The 20,634-nt window shown below is 39.2% G+C and overlaps 1 long non-coding RNA gene across 1 annotated transcript in view; it reads left to right on the top strand.

The window, feature by feature from the left end:
- Window positions 1-20,133, top strand: part of LOC121183554 — a 30,469-nt gene extending 10,336 nt beyond the window's left edge. Inside the window, exon 3 of the long non-coding RNA XR_005894206.1 lies at window positions 19,762-20,133. This is a non-coding gene — a long non-coding RNA (uncharacterized LOC121183554). The remainder of the gene's footprint in view (window positions 1-19,761) is intronic.
- Window positions 20,134-20,634: the final 501 nt, after the last annotated feature.

Genomic DNA, 20,634 nt, shown 5'->3' with positions numbered 1-20,634 from the left:
CCTCTGCTTCATGTCAGCAGTGGTGCTAGCTCTAATGTTGTGCAAGATCAAAACCACAGTTTCCCACAAGCCTCTTTGTTATCTGTCTCCATTGTCCTTCCTGGAGAGGATGAACACTTTATCATCAACCTTACACCACTTCCACCATTGTAAACAACTAAAATTCTTTAAACTTCTAGAAAGTAATGCATTTTTTTTCCATGGTTGTGTAAAGACAACTCTGTATTGTGCTCTGAGATGGAAGCCCATTAATTAATTAAAATTGCTCACTGGTAGCATATGTAGAAAATATTTTTACAAATTTCTCTGGCTTCTACATTCTTGGCCCACAGAGCATTCAGTCCACTTCTAACTGAGCTTGGTGATTTCTTGCTGACTGACAATTTACTGATTTACTTTTTTTTTTATTAGACCTAATAGATGAAATTGGGATAATATAAAGAATTGTTTCAGAGGATTTGTGACAGGATGTGGGTGCTTGCCTCTTTTGTCTGTTAAGCAACCCATCACATTTATCTTCCAAATTCAGCCTAGTGGCAGGAGAGCCGTGGTCACTTCAGGCTGTCTTCTCAGTGATGGTATAATACTAATACTAAGCAAGTTTGTGAAAGTCTCTGGTTCAAAAGACCAAATTGGCCATGGTGGTCACAATATAGTTGTGAGAACTGAATTGAAAACTCTCTCACAGCCCTCAGCTATGACTGTCAAGGTGCCCTTGAGCAAGAAATCTGTTACTGTGACCGTCATTTGCCAACAGTAGAAAATGCTGTGGTTTGAATTTGTGGAAGTGTACAGATATAGTGTTGCTATAAAAGCGCTCAGTGGATAAATAGTGGTTAAAAAAAAAAAGCCCAAAAGCACAAATCCTGTATGAGTGTCTCCTCTCCAAATCCAAACACTCACCACCTCATTGATTGGAAAAACATGCACTATAATCCAAGTAAAGCACACTTGGGCAAAATTTCTCTATCTGCCACAGCTGAAAATCAGTTCCACCTGGACAGAGGCAAGGCGGTACCACTTAGTTTTTCCATTGCATAACTCTCCAGCTGCATTTTATTTTTTACTCCGGAGAGTTACAAGTCTTGCTGCAGACATGGCTCTGCAATGAATGGCTATACAGATGTGTCTATTGAAAGCGCAGAATTTTCTTTTTTTGAGTGTGTGTGTGTGTGTGCTGTATTTTTGTTGCATCTGCCAGAGGAAATGGAAGAATCATGTTTTCCCTATTTTCCTGTGCCAAATGCTAAAAGAAACCTTCTAGTAATACTTGGTCAAAACACTGTTTCATTAGATGGACTTTTTTTTTCCTACATAGCATTCAAGTAAAGTTACAGGAAGAAGACCCACAGAACATGTAAATACAATGTGAATTCAATACTTGGCTTTTTTGACTTTTTCAACTGCAAGACAAACAGGTTTTTCCTCTCAGAGGTCCTAGCAAAACTATCAGTTTAAGAGGCAATTTTCAAAAATCTTAGAAACAGAACAGACAGTCGGTGAACTTTCAAGATGAACCTTTGACCTTTAATCCCCAAGCCTGAGAGCCCTACTAACTATTAGTTAAGTTTGTACAGATGTTCTGATTGAATTTAAATGGAGCATTAAAGTGACACACCACCTGCGCCTGGTTTTTGTTGCTCAAAACTATAGTGTGAATCTCTTTGTTGCAATTTTGTTTTTGGGCTTATTTAAGCTGCACCGCTTACAAGTGAGCCAGACCTTGCAGACTAAAGCCCCAGGACCTCACAAGCAATGCCTTCGTTGCACAGAGGACTAGTCGACCAGCCAAGAAAAAAACAGAAATTTAGGCAGGAAGAGGGAGTCAAAACACATGTGCAGTAACAGGCTAAAGTTTTCCTCTTCGGTGAAGAGACGTAAAGAAATAGCTATCTCATTGCTGCTATGAAACTAAGATGCACAGGATTGTACTGTAGTCTCTGCCCTGCCCTCGTGAAGCTCAGCTGTGCTTGTTACTTCTAAAAGTGACCAAGCACAGCAGTACCTCTGCTGCTGCTAATGTTTAAGTTAAACAGCTGTGCAAGTGACCCACCTCTCAGTCAGTCCGACTGTCTGCAGTGAGTGCACGTGCACTCATGGAACATACAGATTTGTTATGTTGCTGTGGTGGAACTTCTTTGGGTGGCTTCTGTAATTATTATTCCACTAATTATTGATTGTATACATCCACTGCATGCTCTCATATAGAGAACATAATGGGGTAACCAGTAGAGCGCAACGTGTGTTTTTGTTTGTGGGAAAGTGTCTTTATATGCCTTTTCTTCCTGTATGTGTGCATATGTGTCTGTGTACACACAATGTGATGCATACAACAGTATTCATATGACAAGCTTGAGTATCTTAGCCTTGATTCCTCATAGAGGGAGGGGTGATGGCTGCTGCTTGCATTCTCTACATACAGATATCTATCTGGCATGTCAGTGGGCGCCTCTGCCAAGGCCCTCAGTGCTACAAAGGGCAGCCGAGGCACTAAATGACCCCCTCTCTAACCCACCTCCCCACCCCATATCCATCTGCCTCTTCGCTAACCTCGCTGGGGCTGGGCCAGTGAGAAGCAGCGCAAACCGGCGTGAGCCAGTGCTGGGAGCTACATCACCCCTCGCCTCCTCCTTCCTCCAACTTCTTCCTCCCATATGTGTGTACACCCACACACATTAGAATTAGCGCACTTATGAGGGCCTGCCATTGTCTGTTTTCACTCTGTGATATCTGACCCTCAGCTAAATATCATTTTGACTGCAGTGCATTTCAGCTGGAAGAACATTCGAGTTTGAATTTCGGAAATTTGGTTTGATTTCATTGTAGGTGCTTTGAATTCATTTCATTCTTGTTGTAAATGTGTCAGACCCTTCACATGGTATGAACAGCATTTAAAAATAGATTGATCCCCATCACCCCAGGCCTAACCCGAGTATCATAATTCTAGTTTTACCCCTTAAACCAAGCCTCAACCAAATTCAAGCTCCTAGCAACTGAATCTAATCCTAATTATAATATCTCTTATAATTAATCAGTTATTTTTCTCTGGTGTTATTGAACCAGCTTTGGTTGATTCAGGTTGGTCAGTGCTGTGTCAAAGACAGACTTTAAATCTTCCATTTTTTGGATGTAAGGCTGGTGACTACAACGGTATCTATATTTAACTGCAGTAAAATGATTTTAACACAGTGTGAGAACTGTTTCAGAGGAAGGCTTAGCCAGAGTAGTCCAAGTTTACAAGGCCTTTTCCTGTTGTTGGGGACCTGTGAAGGGTGTTGTTGAGCCAACTTCCCATTAGTTTCCACTTATCCAAGGACAAACTTTTTTTTGGGGGTTGACTTCTTTGGAAGTTCTGGAGTTTTGAGGGAAAATGTGACCGAAATTCCTCATATTAGCACAAATGCTCTCACATCATAAAAAAAAATATCCAGCATTCCCTACGCTCCTTTAAAGGTCTTTTAAGACAATGTCAATCGCTTCAGGTAAATACATGATATGTTAAAGAAAATTACTTTTGTAGTCGTACAAAGTTACAGTTCTGCCTGTGCAGTGAAATAATATGATAGAAAATGTGATATAACATCAAGCTTTTAACATCAAGCTTGATATGTTTATAAGACTGAAATTTCTGATTCATTTCCATTCCTTTAGAGGGAACCATCACAAGGAGTGGGTTGAATGTGTGAATTTTTGCCACTGACAAATTGTAAACCTTACTGAGTTTGATAAAACAGAACTGAAGAGGTTAAAGCTGAGGAAGCTATTTTTTTTTTTAGCTGTGTTGCACAGCCTGCTAGCAGTCACTATCTCAGCAAGCATCCAGCACAATTGATTTCTTTTGAGCCACTTTCTGGTATGACTGTATTTTGTGGTCCTCACAAGTACATAGTAACCCGATTATTTTTACAGCACTGCTTTGTCACTTTTTTATCACACAGAAAGACAGTGACACAAATAGACATACAAATGGCCAACAAACACAACATGTACAGAGAATACTCTCTTCACACGTATCAGTAAAGCATGGTGTTACATTAAAAGCAAAGGAGAGAATACTTCATGTTTTCATTTACAGTAGTCTGCGTACAGGCAGCAGGGGGAGGAGTATGTTTAGTCACAGAAGCTGATCAGTCACATGCTCAGAGTTGAGGAACACAGGAAACAGGAAACACTTTTCTTCTCTCACAATGCGCGACGTGCGTCGTAGTGGGTTTGTGTATGTCTGCTGGCAGCATGTGGGTGCGTGTGCAGCTGATTTTATCTCCACCTGCATAAAACACAGGCAGCAGGTTTGTTGAGTGAACATTCAATACAAAAACTTTACTCAGTTCAAAAGGTCACATAACAAAGTCACTGTGTTAAAAATGGACATTTTTCTTATTTCTTTAGATGCACACTCATCTACCTGGATTAACAGTTTCTGATTTGATTGGCCCAGTGCCATATAAACTTGTCCACTTTGAATAGATGTCACTGAAATATTAACACTTAATGACACTAAAACATGCTGTGAGATTTATGCTGAAAATACCCATCCAGCAGGCCATAGGCAGGCAGTAACATGTCATGGCATCAGAGGAATCCTGAATCTGGATTTCACACAGTGATGCTATGGAAAGACATTTGTTTCTAGCAGATGTTTCCGTTCTGTAGTAACATACATTGTCTTTGTCATGCTTATACTGAGATGAAAATCTTAATTTGTTGGCACAACAACAAAAACTGAAGACAGTGTCTCACTATTGGCCAGAATGTAATGTTTAGCTAATTTAACTTTAAATGAAGATGTACTGAAATTTTCCAAATTGCACCTTAGGATTCAATGAATTGTACAATTACAATGATTAAATCTAGGGCAGCTTTTTTTCCACAATGGATATATATAGCATTTTGGAACAGAGGCCCTTTGGACAAATAGAGGCTGTACAACTAGTCAGTCACCCACTTGGCTGTGAACTCTCACCCAGTGACTGGATGTCCAAGAGTTTCACCTCTGCAAGGCCATAAACAAGCCTTTTGCCCTACTCACAAACACAGTGTGTAGGAAATGTGGTTCCACGGGTGTGAAACAAAGGCTGATGTTTTGTAGCATGGCTTTATCTGTTTACAGCAGTTAATCACAGGGATTGTGGGTGTGTTGGACACTCCCGTCATTGAGCCTAGCCAATGAACTGCTCTTAAAACTGAAGATGGTCTCTTGCACTGGCTGCAACTGAACACAGATGATGATTTACAGTTTAGGTATTAATAAAAAGCACAATTCAGTTTTCATTTCGCAGTTGAAAAGCTGAAGAGGAAGAAGGAAGCCTTGTTGAATACGTGGATAGGTTCACACAGACAGACTGTACAGACTTTACCATCAGTTTAGTTGTCTTCCAGAGACAGAACCAGAGCTACCAAACGTGCCACAAGGTGTCATTGTGTCACACAAGGTGTCTCTCTCTCACACACACACACAAACACGCACGCACGCACACACATCTGAAACTTTTGTTTTGTTTTTCTAGTTGTGTCGTGTCCTATCAGGTCATTTAAACTCTGTCTGCAGTCTGCCGTTTAAAGGGCCATGTGATGTCACCACAAATAAGATGCTGTGGCATGTTCGGGGAAATTCTAGCTCTGCCCTGATTGGCTCAGCAGCAACTTGTTTTTTTATTAAATGTGCTTGACGACAGCTTAACCAATGAGAGCAGAGCAGTGGGTGGGGCTCGATGTTCCCAGCTGTCTGCCTCCCCAGACACACACAGCGCACACACACACAGTTTTTAGTTCCACTTCCCCTTTGTTGTTGAGGCTGATGCTGAAAGCAAGTTTGTCCAGGACTTTGCAAAATTTTGCAGCTCTGTAATTAGTTTGAATATGTCAGTCTTTGGCAAAACATTGCGCTTTATTTTTTGTGACTTATGTTTTCACAATTTCAACAGGGAATCTTAATATAGCTTAATATATCTAATATATAAAAAATAAGATAAAAACAAAGAAGAACACAAAATATTACAAAGAGGGTAATTTTATTGCCAATTTGTGCTGTATACAAACTGCAAAATAGATTACAATGTGCAACAACAACATTATGAAAAGCAAAAGAAAGTGCATACACAGTCTGCAGTCTGCATACAGTGTATGTGAAAGTGAGAGCTTTGAAGGATGAGAATCTGCATAGAAACATGCAGTGTAGGTGAAATTGCTGCCTTATAAATGACGCAAATTGTGCATCAGGTTCACGTCAAGTTTTTGCAAGGCATCTGCACAGGAATTCTCTTGAAGAGACATGAAGTATTTTTAGATTACACTACAGAGAGAAAACACTGGCACTATGCAAATTAAAAACACGTTTTGTTAGCTCCCAATATTAAGTACTAGATTTTTTTTTTTTTTTTTTTTACATTTCAGTCTTCTGTTTCAGTGAGGTCAAGAGTAGAATCAGTTAACGCATTTTGATAGCAATCTTTACTGGCAACCAACAGTGAAAGGGTCAAAGGTCAGAGCTAGTCTCTTGTTGCTGACTGCTGCAGGCAAGTGTGATTAGAGAGCAACTTCTGTTTGTTGTTTTGAGCTGTTAATTTCTGCAGGGAAGGTTTGCTGAGCTCTGCACACTCAACATGTACTCAAAAACACCTTTAGGTTTGCTTTGCATTCAGTTGTGTACTATAACTGAATCCAAAGCAAACCTAAAGGTGTCTTTGAGTATGTGTATGTGTTCTGTTTACTGCCTCAAGCACCTATTTCTAAACGTACTATATTTATTTTGTAATTTTTTTTAACTATTCATATTACAACAGTAAATCACTGTATGTATTTGCTTGTGTTTCTGCCACAGCCCCATCTCTCCCTGCTCACTGCCACTGGATTCAAATCAGCAAGTCCAAACAAGAAAAACATGCAGATAGGCTGCCCACAGAAAAGACACACACACACACACACACACACACACACACACAAAGAGAGAGAGAGGCATACAGTGAGTTACTCACATCCTCCATATGTTATTACACTTAAATGTCTGGAGCCTCAGCACAGCTGGTGCTGCACAGAAGAGTGTGTGTGTGTGTGTGTGTGTGTGTGTGTGTGTGTGTGTGTGTGTGTGTGTGTGTGTGTGTGTGTGTGTGTGTGTGTGTGTGTGTGTGTGTGTGCGCGTGTGCAGTTGTCACTCCATCTGCTGTCTCTCTGTGTGTTGTACAATGCACGTGTTGGTGTATTGCTTAACTTGGTGCCTGTTTGTGCATTCATTACAATATGCATCTGGGTGTGTCTGTATGTGTGCCTTAGTGTGTGTGTTTACATGTGCTATACACTGGCATATCTGCCCATTTCTGTTAGCATCTAATTAGCCTCTATTTTAATATGTATTTAGTCTGTATTTACTGTAGCATGCGTAGAACTGAGGCCTTAACAAACTGACCAGCTGTGTTCACGTCACCTGAAGTCTTTGCAGAATAGTGTGATTACCACCACGCTACATCAGAGTTCAACGTGACATCTTCACACCTTTGTATGTGACTTTCTCATGTGAACAAACTGTACAGATTGTGTGTTGCACCTGGTTCACTCTCAGATCTGTTCATAAAGCATCCAGAGTGAGTTTACATGCTTCATTTCATCCAGGTCAGATATCCCAGTTTGGCAACAGCATATATTTATTCCTGATTAATAATACACTCCACTGTGTTTTTTCATGGACACTATAGGCTTCAGCCTTTTCTGCTCCAGTGTTTACTTTTTATTTTAGGCCACGCTATTTTGCATTATTACTTACACTGGTCACATTTTGAAAGGGAATCTTTTACACAGTAAAATTAGGTTTACGATTCATGGAATCAAAACTGAGATTTTAAAGGCTGAAAGAAAGTCTTGAAACTTTGAAGTGGTTTCAGTAGTGATAAACTGTAGAGAAAGAGTTTGTGGTATAATGACTTTTATTGTTAACAACTTTTTAAGTTTAGAGGTTTTGAAGATGCCTAGCAGAGATTCTTTTCAGAGCTACGGAGCTGTAAGTACGTTATGTTACTTTTATATTGCTGCTCTGCAGGACTTGAACATACAGCAGGAAACTGGATGTTTTTGTCTGCAGGATGTTCTCTCAGCCAATCGACCTGTCAGAGCTCAACAGCCAGATACAGTGTGTTCTCACTACAGGTCACCAGGTTTTTTACTGATTTCAGATCAGATAAAACCCACAATAGGCCTTCTGTATCAGAGGCATTCCTGCGCTTCACTGGTTACCTGGTACAGGGAGTCCTTGTTATGCCTCAGTCTGCGCATGGCATCACCTACCCATTCTTGATTTCATCACAACATGTGATAATGAAAAACAGGTCTACAAAACAAACTTGCTTCTGTTCTCTCTATATTCTATATCTCTCTTATTTGACCTTTATATATTTCTAATTATCTTACCCCCTTCTCCCTTCTCTCATAATTTTTCCATCTCTTTCGTCCCACTTCTCTCAAACTTTCTCTCAAACACAATCACTGTCTTTGCCCCTTTGTTTCTTGTCTTTTTTTTTTTTTTTTTTTACTTTCTTCCTCTTAGCCTCCCTTTTTAAGTCCTCTCTTTTTTCATTTTCACTATTTTTCCTTATCCCTTTCTTATTCTCCAATGACGCATTATTGTTCTGCCATGTGTTATGGCATTGCATGACCAGAGACTTCTTATATAATCCCTCACAGTTGTTTTGCAAAGTTGTTTCTGTACATTTGACAGATGAGAAAATGAGGGAGGTGTAGTTACAGTGTAATGCAGGGCAGATGCAGTGCGGCAGAACTCTGATATGCTGATATGTTCACCCTGCAAGATGACTATGGCTTTAGGATGAATGGTTTTTGGAAAGAAAACCTCAAATCTGTGATGTACAACAACAGTAGCCACAAACACACAGAATGGAATTAAATGAACAGGAATGTCATCTAAAGAAAATAGTTTTGTGGCTGATTTTTTTCACCACGAATGTTGTAACAGCATACTTCAGGTTTTTTGGCCAAAAGTGAATAAATCCAGCGCCTTAACTATCCTCAGAACATCTATGTTAACCTCTATTGGTCATTTTCCCACTGATGTGTGTTTATGTGACCTGGACTTGGGATTAAATCAGCTGAGTGACCTTATGACTCTCCAGCTGGGTTTTTGGCTACAGAAGCAGAGAAGAGGAGGAGGAGGCGATGAAGTTTCCCATGGGGCTCTGGTGTATGGGTGTCAGGGGGAGGCACATCAGGGGTTATATCTGTTTTCCTAGTTCTGTTTCCCCAAAAGAATCCCCACTGAGCTTCTTCTTTCCAGAGGAAAACATCCAGACTGTCAAGGACACAAACCTACTATGGCAGTTGTACCAGACGCTGTATTTAGAGGCCTCAAATGAAAGAATGGTATCTCTGCATTTGTAGTTTCTTTATATTTTGTTCACTTGTAACAATTTTTTCAAAGTTATTCTGAAACACCTTAAATAATACAACTTAATCTCACTGTAGATAATTAAAAATACTAGCTGTTTAAAAGAGGTTTTTTTTTTATTCACCTTTATCACCTTTTTTATTTTACACACTAGCTATTACAGGAGTAAGAATAATGAACACACCACACATCTAATATATCTCTGCAGTCCCTATGATGCAAGGTGACAGTAATATCACTTGTTTGGCTGAAAATAAAGGGGAAGTCCAATTTACACTCTGTGCCTTAGCAGTGACGTCATCCAAGTATTTAGATGCTTAACTGGTTCCTGAAATGTTGGAAAAACCCTTCCTGGCCTGCCTCTGTGATACTGATTTCAAATTGGTTTTATGTTGTTTGGATGACTTTTACTTCTACTTTTATTTTCAACTTCACAACACACAAAAGTCCACCAGCGTTTGGGAAAATGTTCATGAAAATAATCATGGTACCATGGTAACCATGGGTACATAACATAATGTGAGAAGACATTTCTTAGTTCCCTACAGTGTTACAGAAAAAGCCTCCTTTTCATGTAAACACTGGGAAAAACGTTCACATCTCGTAAAGAGAACGTGCATGAATAACATCTGCTATAGTACAGGAAAAAAGTTCCCTCAGGTAAAAATCATTACTTGCAGTGCTAGGTATATAAATGAATTGATCCTGTTAAAATACACTCAGAATTTATAATTAGGCAAAGCACTCCCACAAAGGCAGGCAAGAGAGCTCCTGAATACTGGGATCAGACCACACAACATCAGCTTAATAATGAACTGACAGATGAGTGTCGAGTGTTGTTCGGGAACAAAAATGAACATTTGACGACCTTTAAAAGTCATGAAAGTTTGCAAGCTATGATTGGTCGGTATTTACTGTGTAGACTACCATGTCCTTTGGCCAGGTAACGTCACTGTGACCCTCTAGAAAGACAGAAAGATTCTGTGGTCCAATTATGGCACCGGACATTTGTTTCCTCCTTATTAAGGAAAAAACAATTCCACCACAACTGTACAACAGATACATAAGTAATAATTTGTCAATTAAAATCACCAACTTCTTTGATAATCAAATCAAATAATCATTTAAGTGATTCTTCAAGCAAAAATATCCCTTTGTTTCATCTGCTCCAATGTGAGGGTCTGATTCTTCCTCTGCTTTATTTAAACAATATTTCTGGGGTTTTGGACTGCTTATCAGACAGCACAAGGCATCTAATGGATGTCACCACTTGCTTTAAAAAACTATAACAGGCATTTTAACTGTTTTATTAATTTTATTGACCATTGGCACTGATTTCCTTTATTCAAGGAAATCAGTGCCACATGATTAATCAAGAAATAATCTGTAGATGTGGTACATGGATGGTTCTCTTTAATTCTATGCAAAAAGTCTGTGTTGTTTACTTTGAGGGAAAAGTTCGTTTCAGAGAATTAAGTAGGACAGATGTTTTTTCACTGCTATGTGGACAGAGTGGAAAACAACAAATTGCTGTGCCTCTAAATAAGTCAGCAAAGAAGAATGTGTTTTTGACTCTTTGACTGGCAGCTGACAGACTGTCCAACCGGTTTGAGAGATGAAAACTTGCAAAGAGACATCAAAATTGGGCTATGTCGGCCTCCCTCTCCTCCGCTCCTCCCACATGACCGAACGATCCACCTCGTGTTTTTCTGAAAGATGACTCCCTGTTCACCAGCACCTGGGCTTTAAAGGCAGGCACTCTGCCAAGAAAAGGAGAAAAACAAACCTGACAGGTTTCAGCTTTCCTTTCAATGAATAACAAACAAGGAGAGAGTTGAGAAGGAGGGACAGAGGAATAGATGGAGAGACATAGGGGGAGAAAGAGAGAGGGACTGGGATGAGAGGGTGTTTGGCCCCAGAACAGCCTGTTTTGTTGCCCTTCGACTTGGGACCAGCAGGACTTCCTCTGAAGTAGCAGTTTGCTGTGAGCCTGTGGGTGGGTTGGGCTGGGAGTTGGGAAGAAGGTGGTGGAGGTCCAGTGGGTTGGGGGAGAAGGCAGGTTGTCCTCTGTTTAACCCTGTCTATCGGTAGCAAACAGGCCATAACTCCACACAGTCACATCCCCTTGCCAAAAGTCTGAGAGTGTGTTATTCAAGGAAATCAGTGCCACAGCACGTGCCTAAAGACAAAACACTGTGGGTAACAATGAATGATGATGCTAAAAAACTAAAGTGAATAAAACAACTTTCCAAATATCTTTTAAAAAAGATTATAGGGCTTTACTTTATTGACGATATCATTTAATCTACTAAAAGATCAAAACAGTGAAATAAGATAGTACAAACAGAAATCATGACAGTAATTACTGCTCATTATGACCCATAATGATGATGTTGATCATCATTTTTTTTCTTCATCCTATCCTTGTCATATGTGTAACTTTTTATCCATCATGTGTTTCTCATTCTTTCCCCTATGTCTCTTTCTTATTGCATCCATACAAGGCACCATATAAAATTCAGCTGGTACTTTTATGTCACGGCATTTGAAACAGTGACAGACCCCTTATTCTTTTTTCTTTCTTTTTTTTAATAGTCATAATAATAATAATAATAAAAATGTGCAATCTGTGCCCCAGTCTGAAGTTGCTGCTCTGGCTCTTCAAAAACAACCCTGCTTGCCTGTACAAACCTCTGACATTGTATCCTCTCCAGGGGGATGAGCTGAACAAAAACACCACACTCCTCCAATCGTGACATCACGGCCAGTTGTTGTTACCCTCTCAACACTGAGGCTCCGTGTGGATAAAGGGATAAAAGATAAAGAAAGAGCAGTGGTAAAATTAGTAGTTATAAGTATGATAGCAGGTTATATTCTTAAACACAAACCAACAACACTAAGAATCTACAGCCATGCCAGCTGCTCTCTGTGTCCTGTGGCACAGTGTGAGCATGCTAACATGATCACAAAGGCAGTGGTAACATGTTAATGTTTAAAATACTAAAAATAATAAAGTCTTATTTATCCCTACCAGCACCAAGGCTAAAATTGTAGGTTAACTTGATAACTAGCAATAGCTTTCATCACCCAATTTACCCAGTCTGCTAAAAACATAGACAGTTTGGATGAATAACATATTACCGGTATCTGCATTCACTCTATTGCCTTTAAACCAGAATTGTGTTTACAGTAACAGCCAGTCTGTATGTTTTTCCATCAGAGATCAGGATCAGAAGTGATGCTGGCACCACTGAGGACTTCTGAGCAGCAGCAGGAGCAGTTTTACAGCTTCTTGTTTAGAGCAGCAGCCCTCAACCAAAGAGAGATAGTGCAAGTTGTGTTGGTACGCAATTTCCCCCTGTGATTTATCTCTCTTGGTTTAAGTGCAGAGTATTCATCAGGCAAGCACGTTCCTGTTATAGCAGCTCAATGTTAAATGGGAAATGAAATCCTGCAATGAACTCAAGAGATGGTCAGTGTTCCTCATCCGTCTGTCTTTTTATGTTGATCACTTTGAATCTAAAAAACATGTCTTGAGACACTCTTTCAAAATTTATTGAGACTACCTGTAACTGCTTGTAATGTTTGTGGTGTAAAACGAGGAACTCACTTATCTCTTTGCCCTCAAGATTATATGAAGTGAAAATGAGAATGAAGAGCAGTCTGATCACAAACTGAAGTGTAAGTGCTGCAGTGAACATACACTAAAAATGGCCTCAAATTGTTTCCACTCACATTAGTAAGACCAGCTTAAGAACAGCAAGTCTTATCTCAGTCACTGTTGAGGTGATAACATCTCAGCATGTCTCATCTGACACAGTGACTCTTTTAGTTGTTTAAATTGAGATTTGGAGAAAATATATGACTCGCTTCTATTACTGCTGGAGCTTTGCTCAGGGGGCTTCGATTTTCACAAATGTGTTTATCTCACACTATAGTGCTACATGAACTTACTAACCATGGGTTTATCTAATCTCTAAATGAACGACCTTCTGAACTGTAAATACTTTTAGTTTCACTTTTCACTAGCAAGAGCAGCGGTGATGAAGGACCGCATGGATCAGTAGTAAAGAATTTTTTTTAAAAAGAAGAAAGATTCAAAATACAACAGACGACCCAAACAAACAAAATATGTTTGCTTCAATAATATAAAGTTTTTGCTCTGTCAGTAGGGGTTTTAAGTGCAGGTTCCACAAAAACTTTTATCATGCATTGAAGGTTGCTGGTATGTGACTATATTTTTTAAATTCAAAAACAAAATAGTCCAGTCGTGAACTTCTATAAAGGTGTACAAGTATGAAAACACCACTGAAGCATGTCACTCTTCTCTTATGATGGATCTGGGACAGTTGAACTGCTCATTTTCCATTTAAATGAAAAAGATGTAGATCAACAGTCTCAGGCTTCTTGTGTTTTACTGTTGTTTTCTATTTAAATGAAGCATGGTCCCAGCTTCCAATTTGCCTTTTATTTTCCCCTCCCACAATACTTCTAAACGTAAGCAGACATGTCACATATGTTCCATACTGAAGACTCAGAGGACAGTTCTGCTGTGCAGAAAATCATCTGGAATCCATTTTGAGCTTGTGTTTTCCGTGGGAAGTGCCCACTAAATCTTAGGAGTTGGTACAAGGAGCACGACAGCTGTATCAGTGGCCTCCACCAACTCTCCTCGCTAATGTTTGATGAAGGGATGTCTGAGCAGAGCCTCACGTTTGGTTTCACATCTGGCCTAAGTTGCTGTAAATGTCAGACAAACCAACCAACACTGAAAGATATTTCAGATGGTTGTGTCATTAAAAACAGCTAATGCTACCATCATGCCATGGAGTCATATCTCTCATGACCTGACAAGTGTATATCCAACTTTTACCTCTATTCTGGGTCTTCACCAACCCCTGGGGGAAATATCTGGCTCTTTCTAAATGTTCCATGGTGTTCACTAGCTATAGTCACTAACTTTGTCTGCCTACTTGTCTGAGCTAAAAAATGCTAAAATGCTAATTGGAGATGATAGTTTTCTGTGGGTTAATCACTGCAAGCAACCTGTTTAAGATTACACATTTGAGCCATTGTTAATGTAAGACTGCCTTTAGTGCAATGTTGCTAACATGGCTAAAACAATGAACAGTGCGGCTTTAAATGTGGGAGAGACGTCTTAAGAAAGTTTTTTCATAAACCAGGGAGAGCCACCAGTGTTTTTTTTGTTTGTTTGTTTGTTTTTTACAGTAAATGGTCCTTGATGAATTTTTAATTTTTGATTTGGTGTGTTTTCTATTCAAGTTCATGTAGTCATGAATGGTTAATAGTAGTGTTATATGCAAAGAAATGAAAGACAGCTGTTGTTGAGATATATATCTGAGTTCTGCCTGTCGTCACCACCTTGTGACACATTCATCTCAGTTGACTTGGTAAAGATGGTAAAGTGTGAGTTTACTTCCGCTTGTGGAGAGAAGCTGTGGTTAGAGGAGAGAACAAAATGTACAGAGGCTTTTATCCTCCTAAACTCACATGTTGAATGTGCTGATGAAAGTCAGAGTCAGGTCACAGTCTACACGTTCTCTGTTCACACAAAGGCTAAAAATGGAGCGTGCAGTTTGAAAATGAGAAAAAAAAAAACACAGGACATATTTGCCTTCAGGGCATGAACACTGATACAGAGGCCATTTAAATCCTCTGCTTTCTCTTTCTTTATCTCACTCTCTGTTTCTCCTTCCTCCACAGGCTATTTAGATTTCACACACCAGTCAACTTTATAGCTCTCACAGCTGAGTTTATAAGCCGTTCACCTCCCACAGGCTGGAAGGCACCTGAGATAGTGCACGTAAAAACCAAGGTCAGAGAAAATGGCTTAATGGAGTCTAGGTCCTATACAGTAATACAGTTATGTAACAACTACTTTGAGCTAACATTAAAGGGATGCAAAGGGCAGACTGCAGTGGCCATAAAAGGTCTTTTATTGTTGTAATAATCAACTGCAGTCCAACTTTTAAAGGATGCATTCACAGTTATGATCTATGTATCTTTGAAAACCTGAGGATTTCAAAAACATGCAAACATAAGCCAATATAAGCACTTTAGTTAAGGAAGGGGAGAGATCCTGGCTTCAGTTAAATGTTAGTACATCTTCTGTCATGCATCAAGTCACTTTTGACTTATTTAATGTTTAAGCAAGATGACAGTCATGACAAACATATTGTATCTTGCTTCAGTTATAAATTAGTTTGTGTGGCACTGTGTTTCTCCCAAAACATATTTGCTGCCACAAATGAGTAAATTAGATGTTTGCATTTAAATATGCAACATTAGCACCCTGACGTCCGGAAAGCTTTAGACTTTAGTTAAATGTTGTCTCTCATAAAAATCTCAGGAACAAAGCTCTAATTTAGTGTACAAAATTCACTTTTGAACCATTTTTCATTTTCTTGCTTCCAGAAACTGACCGGGGAGGCTGGATTCACACCTTTTTCATCCATTTATCGAAACAGGAATTCAAACAATGTGTCTCTCTGCAGATTTTTGCTGTTCACACAGTCAGCTGACAGGAAAACAGACAGGGAAAACTGGGAAGGTTTCAGTGAAGAAAGTGTGAATAAAGCCTTGGTAAAACCTTTTGTCAGTATTGTGAGCCATGCCTGTACACTGAGCCTCCCACAGCTTTTCTGCAGAACTCCACATGCACATGTAAATACTGAGTCAAGAGTCAGGGTGCAACCACCAACACCCCCCATCCAACCCCTACCCCCCACCGCCACCACCACCTCATCCCACATGAACCAATGGGAGAAGCGCAACCCACCTTTGTGCTCTGGTCTCCTGGAGCTCCACATACCAAGACTGCTTGTGGTCAGATATCCAACACACACCGCAAACATATCTATAACTAATGAAATACAGATAAGTGTAAACTAACACCTCCAGGAATTGACAATAAGGCAAAACAGTTAGTTTCTGAAATGTTTAGATTTTTCCCAAATTAGTATGTTTTCACCCAACTATAACATAATGTCTGAATGTAACTTATCAAAAGTTGATAAGTTACATTCAGACATTATGACTTTACATGTCAGGCTCCCTTTGCCTGACATGTAAAGTTATTTCAGCTTAAGCTAATGCAATTTGTCCTGAAAGTGAGTGGGACATATTTTTATGACTTGTGTGAGGACCTTTCTTAAATGTAGTTGCAATTTCTTAAAAAAAAAAAAAACATTTGAACAAATGGTTCAAAAGTGAATTTTGTACACTAAATTAGAGCTTTGTTCCTGAGATGTTTATGAGAGACAACATTTAACTAAATATCCTGCTCACAGCCACTAAGGTCTGAGAGTGTTGCTCATTTTCCAAGAAGTCTAAATTTGAACCAGCAACTTTTCTGTTATGAACCTGCTTCTCTGAGCTTTAGGTCATAGCTGCTGTAAATAGGTTTTCTGTGGGAAAGGACACAGTGAGGAGACACAGGGGAGGAACAGTGGCATCATTTGGGATTAAAACTAAAGTGTAGAAACTAGACATAACATTACACTTACCAATACATTTGTTTACACTTGTTCATTTAGGTTTTGAGGCATGTACATAAAAACAGAATTAGTTTCACTTATGTATGAAAAAAACTGGGTTGAAAAGTGTCAGTCAGTCTGCACAGATACACATGGAATGAGTTTAAAAGTCCACACTGTACACAAAACATAATCCCGAGACATTTACACTGCTAATTGGCTGATATAAATCTACATAACCAGAGCCTATTCCAGAGGAAACATATACACAAGAAAGTAGTCACTGTAGCCTAAACTTTTTTAAATTAATTTCATTTTTTGTTTTAGACCACGACCTACATTACCACTTTGAGACACTCTGAGACCACTTTCTAACTAGAACATCACAAGTTACCAAAACTTTCTAAAATTAGCAGTATACAAAAAAGCATGTAAAGTGCTTTGTGCCTTAGAATCATGTGGAGAAGACATGACTAGAAGAGGAAGCTGACATAACATTAGACATGATAATTTAATGAGTGTGTAGAGAGTAGATCAGATGAGCAGAGACATTTATTTTCAGCTCTAACTGCCTTGTTTTGAGTTGGTGAAAACGAATGATCCAGTCTGTGCTGTTGTTTCACATTTCCAGTTTATGGATATTACAAAATCCTTTAATGCCGGAGGTCCCTAATGTTTTTGTCTCATCTAACTGTTTCATGAAAGATTATCACTTCAAAAGTTACTGATAAATGATGATTAAATGATCAAAGATCTCTTTGGTCATAAAATGAACCGTAGGTTTTATAATTTGCTTATGTAATCTGCAGTGAATGGAAAGGAGTTACTGGGTGTGCATGACACTGAGCTTTTTGACTCACAATAAAATCATTCACCTTACTGACCTATTAACAAGCCTTCTTCATCCTTGCAGCAACTGCATTTTTGAGCAAGGCAGTCCACCCAGATCCATGCCACACAAAGCTAAAGGCAGGTTCTTAAAGGTTTGCATTGTTGGTCCAGGAGGTAAAATGGGTGAACCGTAACTTCACAAACATTAATTGCATCATCATATCATGGCAAATAATACAAAGTTTAAAGCATTTGAAATAATTGGAAGTTATAGTGATTTCTTAAGGAGGACATTCACTTCACACTGAATCACTATGGGAAAAGAAGAAACACAACACCAAATCCCATTCTCTTTCTCCCATTCTTCTTCTTTTCTCAAATCTCCAAACTTGACCTCAGCCTATGTTTGTATCTTCATCTAAATCTTATTGACAGTGACAACAGCTCTGTTTACATGGGGGCTCTTCCCTCGATTAGTCTTTGTTTACTTACCCATAAAGCCTGACGTCAGAACCCTGGATGTCCCTTCCTCCCAAGGGGCGACCATAAGAGGATGAGCTGTGAGAAGTGAACATGATTAGAAAACCCACAGAGAGATCGGTACTGTGTTCCCTTTGTTGGATGTGTTATATAACTTAAACAATTGGTGTGAAAACAAAAAAACATTGACCACGAATTGACCTGTGTGAGACACCGTAGTGAACAAGATGATCTGGCAGTCAGCCAAAGAAGGTCTCATATGCAAGCTGAAATGAAAAAGGGAGGACAATGATTGTCAAAAAGAGAAAGGGACCTGAGCATCAGTTTTCTTGGTAACACTTTACTCTAAGTCCGCCTATTTACATTTGTAAGCAATATGGAAACACTTTATAAATCCTGTGAAACACACTACAATTCAACTGTGTGCAGCTGTAAGGAAATTTATTTGTTTATAAATTGTATAGTCTTTATCAACAGTGTCTTCTCCTATGAAGACATATTTTATATCATTACAACAGTGTTACTATATTGTCAAGCATTATCTGCTTATACATCAGCCTGTACTTCCGGGTGCCGACAGGAGGAGTTACAGTTGTTGACAGCTACACTAAGAAACATATCTGCTTACAAATACATTGTATTGTGATGCAAACCACTAATTGCATCTCCATATACTGTGTAAATATATAAATATAAATGCTACTTTATTTTGTTATTAACCTTACAGCATAATCATCTAATCATTTCCAACCTCTACTGTTACATAAATAATGCCTTAAATGGATTGATCATGAGCACATATTTAACATACACATTGTGTGTGTGAGTTAGTTCCAGATTAACTTAATTTAACATTGTGGTAAAAAAAAAAAAAAATAGATGTGTAGGGGTCAGGAGCTGAGTCTACAACTACAGCTATCCAGCTACAGTAGCTTTCCCTCTTTGCACCTCATGGAACCAACCAAAATTGGGTCACACTGTTTACTTAAAAAAAATATCTCTATTACCATAGATTTTTCATGATGTAGATTCAGGAGGTAGATTTTCTATCAGTTTAAAGGAAGTCTTGTTTTCCCCCAGTACCAAAGGAGTTCTGATGTCTGCCTTGATATATGATCTTCAAATGGAAAATTTTTCGCTAAGTATTTCAAATCCCACACAGGGATATTGTTATTTTTGTCTTGGTGAATGGCACTGTAGAGCGGTAAACATGCATACAGTATGTTCAGTAATAAGTGACATTAAGTGAATTTAGCAGGAATTCGGGCTGATGATTAAATGTCATTTTTGTCATAACGTGAGCATCTTTCAAAGGTTTTGTAATTTGCTAATGTAATTTGCAGTGAATAGATAGGAGAGATTGGTCATGGATGACAATGACCTCTTTGACTCTCTTTAAAATCATTCACCTTACAGACCTATTAACATATGACAACAGTGCCTTATTGTCTCCTTAATGCAAACATTTGAGAAAGTAAACAATAAACAATGGCACTTCTGCTTCTTTCCACTTACACACTTTAAAGTGATTCTGATGTTTTTCTGTGTTACTCTGCTTCCCATCAGCTCTTGTTGACCACAGGAAGGGCAGCTTAACATCGACCCCATATGCCTCAGCCAGCCACAGCCCATCGTCTTACCCTGCAGGGAGCTACACCTCCCCTCTGCAGATCACATCACTCCAAACAAGGAGCCTCTCATGGCGGGGCAGTAAGTCCTAGACAGGCTGAATCAAATTACACTCACAATAACATTTACATTTTAGGCGTTTGGCTGACACCCTTATCCTGAGCCACTGGCAGCATGCAGGAGTACAGCCAGCTTTAATCTGTGCTACAGGAAACTAGAAGTAAGGAGGTCAGTGGTCAGAGAGATAGTACCCTGATGTGCAGATTAAAAAAAACAAAAAACATTTAACTGCATTTCCTCCTGTAAGAACAGAATGATGAGCACTGCACATTCTTAAAGATGAGACAGTGATAGTTATTGGCCCTGATTTAAGAAAAAAACCAAACAAACAAAACAAAACAAACCTGGGTATAATGATGCTTGCACACAGTTGCTGCAGCAGTAGAGCAGAGACCGATATCACCCTGAAGGTTTTCATGGACCCTTTACACAGATACCTGACAACTTTTTCCATGATGGTACTTCACAAACAAAGCTTTTAGCCAAAGTTCAAGCAGGACTTGCTCTGACCACAGCAGATTATCACAGCAAGGGGTAGAGGTACATGTTGCATACGTCACTTTGTTGATGTCAGATGCCTGGTTTTGAATGCTGCCAAACATACTAGAAGCCCAGATTCAAACAGAAAGTCTCTAGCAGAAACGATAAAATATGAGGAGTTCTCAGTTCATAATCTTCTTTTGTATGACTGAGGTGACACATCTAGTCCCTGGTCTGTGAAAACAAAAACTCTCCACTCCCAGACGAGGG

This window comes from Toxotes jaculatrix, chromosome 6, assembly GCF_017976425.1.
Source record: "Toxotes jaculatrix isolate fToxJac2 chromosome 6, fToxJac2.pri, whole genome shotgun sequence".
In the NCBI taxonomy this organism is placed as follows: Eukaryota; Metazoa; Chordata; class Actinopteri; family Toxotidae; genus Toxotes; species Toxotes jaculatrix.
The sequence above is the reverse complement of the archived record's forward strand: the minus strand, read 5'-3'. Positions and strand labels throughout refer to the sequence as shown.